Source organism: Aquarana catesbeiana, linkage group LG10 (genome assembly GCF_042186555.1).
Source record: "Aquarana catesbeiana isolate 2022-GZ linkage group LG10, ASM4218655v1, whole genome shotgun sequence".
NCBI lineage: Eukaryota > Metazoa > Chordata > Amphibia > Anura > Ranidae > Aquarana > Aquarana catesbeiana.
The window spans coordinates 254,769,623-254,784,445 of record NC_133333.1 but is presented as its reverse complement, the minus strand read 5'-3'; positions in this window follow the sequence as shown (position 1 = coordinate 254,784,445).

Below are 14,823 nucleotides of genomic sequence, written 5' to 3'. Positions count from 1 at the left end.
AAGGCCCTAGAAGGGGATACTGGGAACACTGGAAGCACGGAGATCACATTGAAGAGCCCTGGGGGTATGGAGATCACGCTGGAAGTCTCTGGGATGTGACACTAGGAACACTGGAAGCACTAAGATCACACTGTATGACACTGGGAAATGACACTGGGAACACTGGAAGCACTGAGATTACACTGGAAGGCACTAGGAGATGACTCTGGAAGCACTGGGAGTACTGAGATCACAATGGGAGACCCTGGGAGATGGCACTGGGAACATTGGAAGTACCGAGATCACACTGGAAGGCACTGGGAACACTGGGGGTATGGAGCTCACACTAGAAGGCGACACTGGGAACACTGGAAGCACTGAGATCACACTGTGAACACTGGGGGTATGGAGATCACACTAGAAGGCCCTAGAAGGTGACACTGGGAACACTGGAAGCACTGAGATCACACTGTACGACACTGGGAAATGACACTAGGAACACTGGGGGTATGGAGATCACACCAGAAGGCCCTAGAAGGTTACACTGGGAACACTGGAAGCACTGAGATCACACTGTACGACACTGGGAAATTACACTGGGAAGACTGGGGGTATGGAGATCACACTAGAAGGCCCTAGAAGGTGACACTGGGAACACTGGAAGCACTGAGATCACACTGTACGACACTGGGAAATTACACTGGGAAGACTGGGGGTATGGAGATCACACTAGAAGGCCCTAGAAGGTGACACTGGGAACACTGAGATTACACTGGAAGGCACTGGGAACACTGGGGGTATGGAGCTCACACTAGAAGGCGACACTGGGAACACTGGAAGCACTGAGATCACACTGTGAACACTGGGGGTATGGAGATCACACTAGAAGGCCCTAGAAGGTGACACTGGGAACACTGGAAGCACTGAGATCACACTGTACGACGCTGGGAAATGACACTAGGAACACTGGGGGTATGGAGATCACACCAGAAGGCCCTAGAAGGTTACACTGGGAACACTGGAAGCACTGAGATCACACTGTACGACACTGGGAAATTACACTGGGAAGACTGGGGGTATGGAGATCACACTAGAAGGCCCTAGAAGGTGACACTGGGAACACTGGAAGCACTGAGATCACACTGTACGACACTGGGAAATTACACTGGGAAGACTGGGGGTATGGAGATCACACTAGAAGGCCCTAGTAGGTGACACTGGGAACACTGAGATTACACTGGAAGGCACTGGGAACACTGGGGGTATGGAGATCACACTGTACAACACTGGGAACACTGGGGGTATGGAGATCACACTAGAAGGCCCTAGTAGGTGACACTGGGAACACTGAGATTACACTGGAAGGCACTGGGAACACTGGGGGTATGGAGATCACACTGTAAGTCCTGGGAGATGGCACTGGGAACACTGGAAGTACCGAGATCACACTGTAAGGCACTGGAAGACACTTGCAAAATCACTGGGGACATGGGGGAGGTGAGGGTCTGACTACAGGAGCACTAGGAAATTCAAACTCTCTGGTTCTCTCAGAATCTTCTTGGAAATTTGGGTGGCACTATGAAACTTAAAACCTTGGGGGTCACTCAAAGTGAGGAACACTTGTAAACTCAGAATCTTTTGGAAATCTGAGGGAATGAGACCAGCTGAAATAATAGAGAGATGGCCTGGCTGGTCTGGGACTGAGAAGTGTAGCTAACCACAGCAGGTGAATTCCCAGTCCTGACCACGTCTTGTGGGATAACAGTTAAAGGAGAAGTTTGGTAAAACTTTTTTGGCCATACTTCTCCTGTGTGTCATAGGAGTGCACTTAGTTCTGCACTCCTGTAACCTGTATTACTGTAAGCCAACAGCAGGCTAAAGTCTGCTGTCAAATTACATCACTTTGCCAGTCCAGGCTGTGCAGGGATCCCGTCTAATGTCAAGATCCACCCAGATCCCCGACCGGTAGCTAATTCAGCTACCCAGCCCGACTGCTCCTGCCCCCTCCTCAGCCTGGCACTCCAGTGAGCGCGGAAGGGGCAGAGCAGAGAGCCGCTGACTGACAGTCCAAGCTCTCTGTTTAGAGCATCAGGGAGAACTGAGCGAACAGCAGTCTGTGATCGCTCAGTTCTCGGTCATAGAAGCGGCGGGGGACAGATGCAGCATCCCCCTAGGTGAGTATGTAGGTTTGTTTTTTTAATTCCCGAACTTCTCTTTTTAGAGAAACCTTGCACATTAGAGCTTTGGAACCAGCTTGCCTCCTACAAGTGACAGCTCAGCAGCAAACCACTATAAGGTACTCCGTAATCATCCTCACCTCATCGGCTTGAATCTGACCACCGTTTTCATTGCACAGCCCACTCCTTCCTTATCTTGGCTGACTTTTGTCTTAGCATCTTGCTAAACCTCTATTATTTCCACTTGGACCAGAAACTGTAGGTACTTTTCCCAAAAGCTGAATGATGAACTTCATTGGCTAAGAAACACAAAATAAAAATGGTTGTTTCCTTGCTTGGTGAGTTGCAGTGCAAGCTGCCTAATAAGAAAGCCCAGCATTAGCTGTACACTTCTTGACTGCTCCCGCTGAACGGAGACCTTCAGAATATTGTCTCCAAAGAATGTCAGGAATGGGGCAATCATGAATTATTGAGATGGTGGACCCGCTGTGCAGGCTACAGTTGACCTGGTACATGGAAGCACAAGAGATAAGGATCTAGGAAAGCACCGAATACTGGGCTCGCAGGGATTGTAGTATAGTGCAGCACTGGGATTCTGGTCTTACAGGCAGGCAGGGTATGGAATACTAATAAGAGACACTTACAGCACTGGGGCCCGGGGCTCACAAGGAAATGGAAATACAGTTGTATCTTACATTAGTGGGATGCTGAGCCTACAGGAAGACAGGGAGAATGATGAGGAACATGGTGTGGCCCAGGGGATGAAGGTACATAGGGTACAGTTGGGGTGCACAAGTAGTCTAAAACAGGAAGGATACCAATTGTTACTGATAGAGGAGAACACAGGATGCCTGCACATACAGCAAAGGTGAGGGCCCTTGGAAAAGCTGAGGTGCAGAGTCTAAGGAACTTCCTCGTCTTCTCCAGAGCTCCTGAAGGTGATGGGTTGCACTGAAGATGACTCCCAGGTTGCGGTCCTCTGACTTATCCAGTCAGGCAGCTACTGGGAACTAAGGACTGTCAAGCAGGGAGGAATTCTTTAGGAATTCCCAGTAGGGAGTAGAAACCAAACTACCAGAAATAAAACCTGAAGCTTTACAATCACTTTAAGAGGGGGCTGCAGTGACGTCATTGGTTGTTACCTGGTGTGGTAAAACATGGAATGAAATGGTGGGTTGGGGGGGATCGATTGATGGAATGTTTGTGTCTGGGGGGGTTGTAGTTGATGAAATATATCAATTTGTAGGGAGGGTGATGGATTGTACCATGTTCGGATTTGGGGGTTGATGAAATACCATGTCACTATGTAGGGGGGGGGGGTGATGGGTGATGGATGGAATGTACCATGTCACTATGTAGGGGGGGTGATGGGTAGAATGTACCATGTCACTTTGTAGGGGTGCAGTAGGGAAGGTTTGGAATTCCCCATGTCTCAGTGACTTCAGAGGGGGTGGGGCAGTGGATAGATGTCTCCCGCTGGTGGTAGAGGAGGAAATACAGAGGACACACACTGACCTACTGTCTCTTTCTCTCTCTCTATGGTCTTCTCTATGGTCTTCGCTCTGATCTCCAGCACACAAGCAGTGGAAATCTTCATCTCAGCCCGAGTCTTCGCCTCCTGTCCCCGATTTATGGACTCCACCATCTTTCCGGCTCCCCCCTATAGGGATGAAGGGGGAGTTGGACTCCAGAAACATGGCGGCTCATCTCAGCCAGGGATTCTGGCCTTTTTGGGGGTCGGAGTGGACTGCAGAGATGTGTTACCCCTGTGGCGGGTGTCACCCGGGTGCGGTTCGCACCCCCATAGCAATGCCAAAGGTGGGCTGAAAATCATATGTAATAAAAGTGTTGTACATGTCTACTAGACTATTGATTGTGACACAGAAATGAAAGTGGTTGTAAAGGCAAGACATTTTTTACCTCGATGCATTCCCGGCATTAGGGTAAAAAGTCTCCCACTCAGTCTAGTACTGCACCCGTCTGTATCGGCTCCTCTCCTCTCCTCTCTCCCTCTATTCACAGGACAGAGGCAGCAGCAGGAGCCATTGGCCCCCACTGCTGTCAATCAAATCCTATGAGAAGGGGCTGAGCCACCCTGTGTGTGTCTATGGACACACTCAGCCCTGCTCGGGAAACAGCTTGCTATGGTGGTACACATAGGAGAGGAGGAGCCAACAAGGCCATTGGGGAACCAGAGAAGAAGAGCTCCGGGGTACTCTGTGCAATACCTTTATACAGAGCAGGTAAGTATAACATGTTTTTTTAATCACTTGACCTCAAGTAGATTTTACCCCTTTCATGACCAGGGTATTTTTGCTACACAAATTTTAATTTATATCATTTTTTTACACAGATAGAGCTTTCTTTTGTGGCATTTAATCACTACTGGATTTTTTTATTTTTGCTATATAAAGAAAAAATACAGAAACTTTTGTAAAAAAAAAAGCAATTTTACAAACAAATAATCTTTCTTCAAAAATTTAGTGCAAATGTATTCTGCTACATTTCTTTGGTGAAAATAACCCAAATCAGTGTTTATTATTTAGTCTGTAGGAAAGTTATAGAGACCACAAACATGGTATACACAGTACAATACCCCCTGCTGAAATCGCCCCTCTCAGCACAAATCTTTGCCTACCCATTCCTCAAATTCCCACAATTTAAATGCCCCACCCCCCAAAAAAAAAATCACCCTTCCTAGCACAAATCCTCTACCCCTAAAATGTCCCCTTCTAGTACACATCCCCCCCCCACTTCAAATCTCCCCTCCCAGCACAAACTCCCCCCAAATCCCCCCTCCTAGCACAAATCTTCTCCCCACCCCCTGTCCCCCATCCCTACACAAATCCCCCTTTTAGCACCCCCCTCCTAGAACAATACTTACCCCCTGCTGTCCCCCAAAATCCCCTCTTCCCCCCCCCCCATCCCTACGCAAATCCCCCTAAATCACCACTCTTAGCACCTCACTCCTAGAACAATACTTACCCCCTGCTGTCCCCCAAAATCCCCTCTTCCCCCTCCATCTACTTTTAATGCCCCCCTACCTTACTTGATACCACAGTGCCCAGGGCAGCTGTCCCTCCTGCCCGCCCCCTTGTCCCAGCTCTGACCAGGATAATACAAATATCCCCCAAATGACCCCTTTTTTGGAAAGTAGACAGTCTGAGGCATTTTATAAGAGGCATGGCGAGTTTTTTTTGAAGTTGGAATTTATTTGTTACAATTTTTGGAAACATTTTGATTTTTTTTTTTTATACTTTTTTTTCAATTTCTACATACCTGTGTAGTACAGCACTATTATATCAAAAAAAAAAAAAGTTATCCTTTACAACCACTTTAAAGCATGTTGTGCAGTGATAAGGACTGTAGCCTTGTGTGCGCACGTGTATCCAGCGAGCGGGCTCGTGTTTTTTATTTTTCCGTGCCTCTATAAGGCCCTCCCACTGTTAGCGCAATTTAATTTGCTTGCTTCAGTTTATACGAGCCGCACGCGACTCCACATTCTTCCTCTATCGAGGTCACAGACAACACTATCAGCTAATTACTGCTAATGCGGATTCCTATTGCCGGCTGTAGAAGTGGAAAGTGAGAAGATACTCAGATATAGGATAAGGATACGGGGAGGAGAGGTAGCGGCTTGTAGGGATGGAAAAATGCGAGGAAGCTAATCACACGTCGCAACCGGATTCTACAATGTATTATATACTCAGTGTATGGCTTTGGTGAAGGCGCATGCGTATATGCGTGTATGCATCTTTCCTATACAATCTCGATTTTAGTTTTATACGTGAGCTTTTATTTTGACACATTGTGTTTCTAGTCTTAACCTCCTCTCTTTTAAAGTGGAGGGCCACCCTGAAAAAAAAAAAATTGCACCAAAAATCTTAAAAAAAAAAAAAAAAAAAAAAAAAAATTTGAAGAAAAAATTTTTTAAACTTACCTGAACCCTTGTTGCTAGGCAGTCTTCCTAATCTGCCTCTTCCTATTCCGCGGCGTGTCCTGTTCCTCAGTGAGCGCCCCCGTTGCCTTCTGGGAACTGTGTGTGTTCCCAGAAAACCACAGGGCCATTCACAGAGCGCCGCGCCGCTCGCGCGTGCGCAGTTGGAAACTGGCAGTGAAGCCGCAAGGCTCCACTGCCTGTTTCCCTTATTTAGGATGGCGGTGCCGGGACCCGAGAGCCGAGGGACGGGTCGGCCTCGGGCGGCCGACATCGCGGGCATCCAGGACAGGTAAGTCTACTTATTTAAAGTCAGCAGCTACAGTGTTTGTAGCTGCTGACTTTAAAACAAATTTTTCGCTGCCCGGAATCCCGCTTTAACATCCCTTGGTCCCATTTTTGGCCCCGCCCCCTGCTCCCTCGTTGGTCAGATTGTGTCATAAACACACATAATCCAATACCACACTCTTTTAATTTTAATATTCTGATACTTCCTTAATAGATTACATCCTTTTAGTTATAAATCAACCTTAATACAATTCTTTTGTTTTGAATTTTGTTGTTGTCAGTGGGATCATCATGGTGTGCTGGCACCGGTTGTCCCACAAGCAGCTTGGCACATAAATAGCTCCTCACCAGCAGTACCTCCATAGGCCTGTAGAAGGAGCAGTGGACTCCGAGCGCGTAGCCTGTTTGTTCTCTCCAGAACTTCCTCCCTTGTTGCTTCCCCCTGGTTCTGCTTCCTGTGATGTCATCGCCTGTGACATCATCGCCTGTGTTCCACCTGCGTTCCACGTCGGACCTGGCCATCTTCCTGGTGGCCACAGCAATAGACTGCACATCTTGTCTCCTACGACCACCTCCCCGTGGATTAGGATGGACCAGCCACTGGACTGCACCTTGTGCCCACAGCACAGATGAGCCCGATTTTATTCACCTTCCTGCAAGTGCATTTATTGCTGTATCATTAAAATCTTACTTAAAGTGGAGGACCACCCTAAAATAAAAAAAGTGCATTAATATTCTTAAAAAAAAAACATTTGAAAAACTTACCTGAAACCCCTGTTGCTAGGCAGTCTTCCTAATCTGCCTCTTCCTATTCCGCGGTGTCTTCCTCCTCTTCGGCGAGCAGCCCCGTTGCATTCTGGGACATGTGTGTGTCCCAGAAAATGGGGCCATTCACAAAGCCCCGCGCGACTCGCACATGCGCAGTAGGAAACTGGCCGTGAAGCCGCAAGGCTCCACGGCCTGTTTCCCTTCGTTAAGATGGAGGCGCCGGCAGCCAATCCGATAGACGGATCGGCCTCGGGGGGCCGACATCGCGGGCTCGCTGGACAGGTAAGTATCCTTATTAAAAGTCAGCAGCTGCAGTGTTTGTAGCTGCTGAATTTAAAAAAAAAAAATATCGTGGCCGGAACACCCCTTTAACTTAGTGCACTTAGGTGGCGCTTCCTTTTTGTTCCCTTGTCTTCCTATTATAGAGCTGACTTCTCTCTAAGGGTAGCTGCCGTCCACCATTATCTCCTTTTAGGATCTGCCATTGTTTAGCTTATCATGTGGACTAATGAACTGTGACTGTTGCATGTATAGAGGTACACATATCTCTGCGCTTACAGTTTTCCTTTTTGTATATGGACAGACTAGGGCAGTATAGGGACAGGGTAGGTTAGTATATGGACAGGCTAGGGTAGTATATAGATAGGCTAGGGCAGTATAGGGACAGGCTAGAGCAGTATAGGGACAGGCTAGGGTAGTATATGGACAGGCTAGGGTAGTATATAGATAGGCTAGGGCAGTATAGGGGCAGGCTAGGGCAGTATAGGAGCAGGCTAGAGCAGTATAGGGACAGGCTAGGTTAGTATATGGACAGGCTAGGGTAGTATATAGATAGACTAGGGCAGTATAGGGACAGGCTAGAGCAGTATAGGGACAGGCTAGGGTAGTATATGGACAGGCTAGGGTAGTATATAGATAGGCTAGGGCAGTATAGGGGCAGGCTAGGTTAGTATATGGACAGGCTAGGGTAGTATATAGATAGGCTAGGGCAGTATAGGGACAGGCTAGAGCAGTATAGGGACAGGCTAGGGTAGTATATGGACAGGCTAGGGTAGTATATAGATAGGCTAGGGCAGTATAGGGACAGGCTAGAGCAGTATAGGGACAGGCTAGGGCAGTATAGGGACAGGCTAGAGCAGTATAGGGACAGGCTAGGTTAGTATATGGACAGGCTAGGGTGGTATATAGATAGACTAGGGCAGTATAGGGACAGGCTAGGGTAGTATATAGATAGACTAGGGCAGTATATGGACAGGCTAGAGCAGTATAGGGACAGGCTAGGGTAGTATAGGTGCAGGCTAGGGTAGTATAGGGGCAGGCTAGGGTAGTATATAGACAGGCTAGGGCAGTATAGGGGCGGGTTAGGGCAGTATAGGGGCGGGTTAGGGCAGTATAGGGGCGGGTTAGGGCAGTATAGGGGCGGGTTAGGGCAGTATAGGGGCGGGTTAGGGTAGTATAGGGGCGGGTTAGGGCAGTATAGGGGCGGGTTAGGGCAGTATAGGGGCGGGTTAGGGCAGTATAGGGGCGGGTTAGGGCAGTATAGGGGCGGGCTAGGGTAGTATAGGGGCAGTTATCATGACACACAAAACTGGTGGAAAATAAATCTTGGTCGTTTATTATGCTGGGTAAAAAGAAGAGAAGGAGAGGCGGCCGTGGTTCAATTTGCTGCCCCTCTCAAAGTGCTGCCTGAGTCCATTGGACCCCCTGGGACCCCTGGTAAGGCCGGCTCTGGGTGAAGGATTGGTGAAGTACGGATGACTGCTCGCTCCTGAATTTGGCTCGATTCACACACATGCATGTTGCTTTTGAGCGTTTCAGCAGTGCTTATTGCGTTTTGGATTCTCTTTTTTCTTTTAATTTGGCCAATTGATTGTTGGGCAGATTAAATAATGCAAAACGCATCAAAAACGCGCTATAAAATGCACTACATGCTTTTTTCTGCCGCTTCTCCATTGAAGTCTATTGAAACAAACAAATCACCGTTTTCCATTTAAAAAGGTCCCTGACCCTTTACAAAAAACGCATTTATGTGATTGTGTTCCATGTTAAAAATAATGTCCTGTGATTCCGCAAAAAGCAGAAAAAAAAACAAAACACATTAATGTGAACCGAGCCGAACATGTAAGCTCCTTTTTTTTCCAACAATTGAATTAATCTGTGATTAGGTACATCTGTTCAGTTGCTCGGTAACACAAATTGCTAATCAGCCAATCACATGTCAGCAACTCAATGCATTAAGGTAACTAGACGTGGTGAAGACGACTTGCTGAAGTTCAAACAAGAAGAAAGGGGATCTCGGTGACTTTGAACGTGGCGTGGTTGGTTGTTGGTGGCAGACGGGCTGGTCTGAGTATTTCTGGGATTTTCACACACAGCCATCTCTCGGGGATTACAGAGAATGGTGGGAAAAAGAGAAAATATCCAGTGAGCGGCAGTTGTGTGGAGGAAAATGCCTTGTTGAGGTCAGAGGAGAATGGGCAGACTGGTTTCAGATCATAGAAAGACAACAGTAACTCCAATAACCACTCGTTACATCCAAGGTGCAGAATACCATCTCTGACCGCACAACACATCCAACCTGGAAGCAGATGGGCTACAGCAGCAGAAGACCACACCGGGTGCCACTCCTGTCAGCTAAGAACAGGAAACTGAGGCTACAATTGGCACAGGATCACCAAAGTTGGACAATAGAAGATTGGAAAAACGTTGCCTGGTCTGATGAGTCTGGATTTCAGCTCCGACCTTCAGATGTTGGGGTCAGAATTTGGCGCATGGATCCATCCTGCCTTATATCACAGGTTCAGGCTGGTGGTGGGGGTGTAATGGTGTGGGGGATGGGATATCACCGGTTCAGGCTGGTGGTGGTGGTGTAATGGTGTGGGGGATGGGATATCACCGGTTCAGGCTGGTGGTGGGGGTGTAATGGTGTGGGGGATGGGGTATCACCGGTTCAGGCTGGTGGTGGGGGTGTAATGGTGTGGGGGATGGGGTATCACCAGTTCAGGCTGGTGGTGGGAGTGTAATGGTGTGGGGGATGGGATATCACCGGTTCAGGCTGGTGGTGGAGGTGTAATGGTGTGGGGGATGGGATATCACCGGTTCAGGCTGGTGGTGGGGGTGTAATGGTGTGGGGGATGGGATATCACCGGTTCAGGCAGGTGGTGGAGGTGTAATGGTGTGGGGGATGGGATATCACCGGTTCAGGCTGGTGGTGGGGGTGTAATGGTGTGGGGGATGGGATATCACCGGTTCAGGCTGGTGGTGGGGTGTAATGATGTGGGGGATGGGGTATCACTGGTTCAGGTTGGTGGTGGGGGTGTAATGGTGTGGGGGATGGGATATCACCGGTTCAGGCTGGTGGTGGGGTGTAATGGTGTGGGGGATGGGGTATCACCGGTTCAGGCTGGTGGTGGGGGTGTAATGGTGTGGGGGATGGGATATCACCGGTTCAGGCTGGTGGTGGGGGTGTAATGGTGTGGGGGATGGGATATCACCGGTTCAGGCTGGTGGTGGGGGTGTAATGGTGTGGGGGATGGGGTATCACCGGTTCAGGCTGGTGGTGGGGGTGTAATGGTGTGGGGGATGGGATATCACCGGTTCAGGCTGGTGGTGGGGGTGTAATGGTGTGGGGGATGGGGTATCACCGGTTCAGGCTGGTGGTGGAGGTGTAATGGTGTGGGGGATGGGATATCACCGGTTCAGGCTGGTGGTGGGGGTGTAATGGTGTGGGGGATGGGATATCACCGGTTCAGGCTGGTGGTGGGGGTGTAATGGTGTGGGGGATGGGATATCACCGGTTCAGGCTGGTGGTGGGGGTGTAATGGTGTGGGGGATGGGATATCACCGGTTCAGGCTGGTGGTGGGGGTGTAATGATGTGGGGGATGGGGTATCACTGGTTCAGGTTGGTGGTGGGGGTGTAATGGTGTGGGGGATGGGATATCACCGGTTCAGGCTGGTGGTGGGGGTGTAATGGTGTGGGGGATGGGATATCACCGGTTCAGGCTGGTGGTGGGGGTGTAATGGTGTGGGGGATGGGATATCACCGGTTCAGGCTGGTGGTGGGGGTGTAATGGTGTGGGGGATGGGATATCACCGGTTCAGGCTGGTGGTGGGGGTGTAATGGTGTGGGGGATGGGATATCACCGGTTCAGGCAGGTGGTGGAGGTGTAATGGTGTGGGGGATGGGATATCACCGGTTCAGGCTGGTGGTGGGGTGTAATGATGTGGGGGATGGGGTATCACCGGTTCAGGCTGGTGGTGGGGTGTAATGATGTGGGGGATGGGATATCACTGGTTCAGGTTGGTGGTGGGGGTGTAATGGTGTGGGGGATGGGATATCACCGGTTCAGGCTGGTGGTGGGGTGTAATGGTGTGGGGGATGGGGTATCACCGGTTCAGGCTGGTGGTGGGGTGTAATGGTGTGGGGGATGGGATATCACCGGTTCAGGCTGGTGGTGGAGGTGTAATGGTGTGGGGGATGGGGTATCACCGGTTCAGGCTGGTGGTGGGGGTGTAATGGTGTGGGGGATGGGGTATCACCGGTTCAGGCTGGTGGTGGGGGTGTAATGGTGTGGGGGATGGGATATCACCAGTTCAGGCTGGTGGTGGGGGTGTAATGGTGTGGGGGATGGGATATCACCGGTTCAGGCTGGTGGTGGGGGTGTAATGGTGTGGGGGATAGGGTACCTGAGTATTGTTGCTGACCATGTCCATCCCTTTATGACTACAGTGTCCTCATCTTCTGATGGCTCCTTCCAGCAGGATAATGCTCCATGTCACAAAGCTCCAATCATCTCACCACTGGACAATGAGGTCCCTGTCCTCCAATGGCCTCCACACTCACCACATCTCATCCAATAGAGCACCTTTGGGATGTGATGTTATCAGGTCACTATGGAGGAAAATCTCTGAGGAACGTTTCCAACACCTTGTTGTATCTACACCACCAAGAATGAAGGCCAACGGGGGTCCAACCCTCTACTAGCAAGGGGGACCTAATAAAGTGTCCAGTGAGTGAGTGTGTGTATATGTATATACAGTGGGGATGGAAAGTATTCAGACCCCCTTAAATTTTCACTCTTTGTTATATTGCAGCCATTTGTTAAAATCATTTAAGTTCATTTTTTTCCTTATTAACCACTTCAGCCCCGGAAGGATTTACCCCCTTCCTGACCAGAGCACTTTTTACAATTCGGCACTGCGTCGCTTTAACTGCTAATTGCGCGGTCATGCAATGCTCTACCCAAACGAAATTTGCGTCCTTTTCTTCCCACAAATAGAGCTTTCTTTTGATGGTATTTGATCACCTCTGCCGTTTTTATTTTTTGCGCTATAAACGGAAAAAGACTGAAAATTTTGAAAAAAAATGATATTTTCTACTTTTTGTTATAAAAAAAATCCAATAAACTCAATTTTAGTCATACATTTAGGCCAAAATGTATTCGGCCACATGTCTTTGGTAAAAAAAATGTCAATAAGCGTATATTTATTGGTTTGCGCAAAAGTTATAGTGTCTACAAACTAGGGTACATTTTCTGGAATTTACACAGCTTTTAGTTTATGACTGCCTATGTCATTTCTTGAGGTGCTAAAATGGCAGGGCAGTACAAAACCCCCCCAAATGACCCCATTTTGGAAAGTAGACACCCCAAGGAAATTGCTGAGAGGCATGTTGAGCCCATTGAATATTTATTTTTTTTGTCCCAAGTGATTGAATAATGACAAAAAAAAAAAAAAAAAAAAAAATTTACAAAAAGTTGTCACTAAATGATATATTGCTCACACAGGCCATGGGCATATGTGGAATTGCACCCCAAAATACATTCAGCTGCTTCTCCTGAGTACGGGGATACCACATGTGTGGGACTTTTTGGGAGCCTAGCCGCGTACGGGGCCCCGAAAACCAATCACTGCCTTCAGGATTTCTAAGGGCATAAATTTTTGATTTCACTCCTCACTACCTATCACAGTTTTGAAGGCCATAAAATGCCCAGATGGCACAACCCCCCCCCCCCCAAATGACCCCATTTTGGAAAGTAGACACCCCAAGCTATTTGCTGAGAGGCATGGTGAGTATTTTGCAGCTCTTATTTGTTTTTGAAAATGAAGAAAGACCAGAAAAAAAATTTTTTTTTTTTCTTTTTTCAATTTTCAAAACCTTGTGACAAAAAGTGAGGTCTGCAAAATACTCACTATACCTCTCAGCAAATAGCTTGGGGTGTTTACTTTCCAAAATGGGGTCATTTGGGGGGGTTTTGTGCCACCTGGGCTTTCCATGGCCTCCGAAACTGTGATAGGCAGTGAAGAGTGAAATCAAAAATTTACGGCCTTAGAAAGCCTGAAGGCGGTGCTTGGTTTTCGGGGTCCCGTGCGCGGCTAGGCTCCCAAAAAGTCTCACACATGTGGTATCCCCGTACTCAGGAGAAGCAACAGAATTTATTTTGGGGTGTAATTTCACATATTCCCATGGCATGTTTGAGCAATATATCATTTAGTGACAACTTTGTGCAAAAAAAAAAAAATGTGTCTCTTTCCCGCAACTTGTGTCACAATATAAAATATTCCATGGACTCGACATGCCTCTCAGCAAATAGCTTGGGGTGTCTACTTTCCAAAATGGGGTCATTTGGGGGGGTTTTGAACTGTCCTGGCATTTTATGCACAACATTTAGAAGCTTATGTCACACATCACCCACTCTTCTAACCACTTGAAGACAAAGCCCTTTCTGACACTTTTTGATTACATGAAAAAATTATTTTTTTTTGCAAGAAAATTACTTTGAACCCCCAAACATTATATATTATTTTAAAGCAAATGCCCTACAGATTAAAATGGTGGGTGTTTCATTTTTTTTTTTCACACAGTAATTGAGCAGCGATTTTTCAAACGCATTTTTTGTGGAAAAAACACACTTTTTTAAATTTTAATGCACTAAAACACACTATATTGCCCAAATGTTTGATGAAATAAAAAAGATGATCTTAGGCCGAGTACATGGATACCAAACATGACATGCTTTACAATTGCGCACAAACGTGCAGTGGCAACAAAATTAATACATTTTTAAAAGCCTTTAAAAGCCTTTACAGGTTACCACTTTAGATTTACAGAGGAGGTCTACTGCTAAAATTACTGCCCTCGATCTGACCTTCGCGGTGATACCTCACATGCATGGTGCAATTGCTGTTTACATTTGACGCCAGACCGACGCTTGCGTTCGCCTTAGCGCGAGAGCAGGGGGGGACAGGGGTGCTTTTTTTTTTTTCTTTATTATTTTTTTGCTTTTTTATCTTATTTTTAAACTGTTCCTTTCATATTTTTTTTTAAATCATTTTTATTGTTATCTCAGGGAATGTAAATATCCCCTATGATAGCAATAGGTAGTGACAGGTACTCTTTTTTGAAAAAATTGGGGTCTATTAGACCCTAGATCTCTCCTCTGCCCTCAAAGCATCTGACCACACCAAGATCGGTGTGATAAAATGCTTTCCCAATTTCCCAATGGCGCTATTTACATCCGGCGAAATCTAAGTCCTAAAATGCTCGTAGCTTCCGGTTTCTTAGGCCATAGAGATGTTTGGAGCCACTCTGGTCTCTGATCAGCTCTATGGTCAGCTGGCTGAATCACCGGCTGCATTCTCAGGTTCCCTGTTGAGACAGGAGAGCCAGAGAA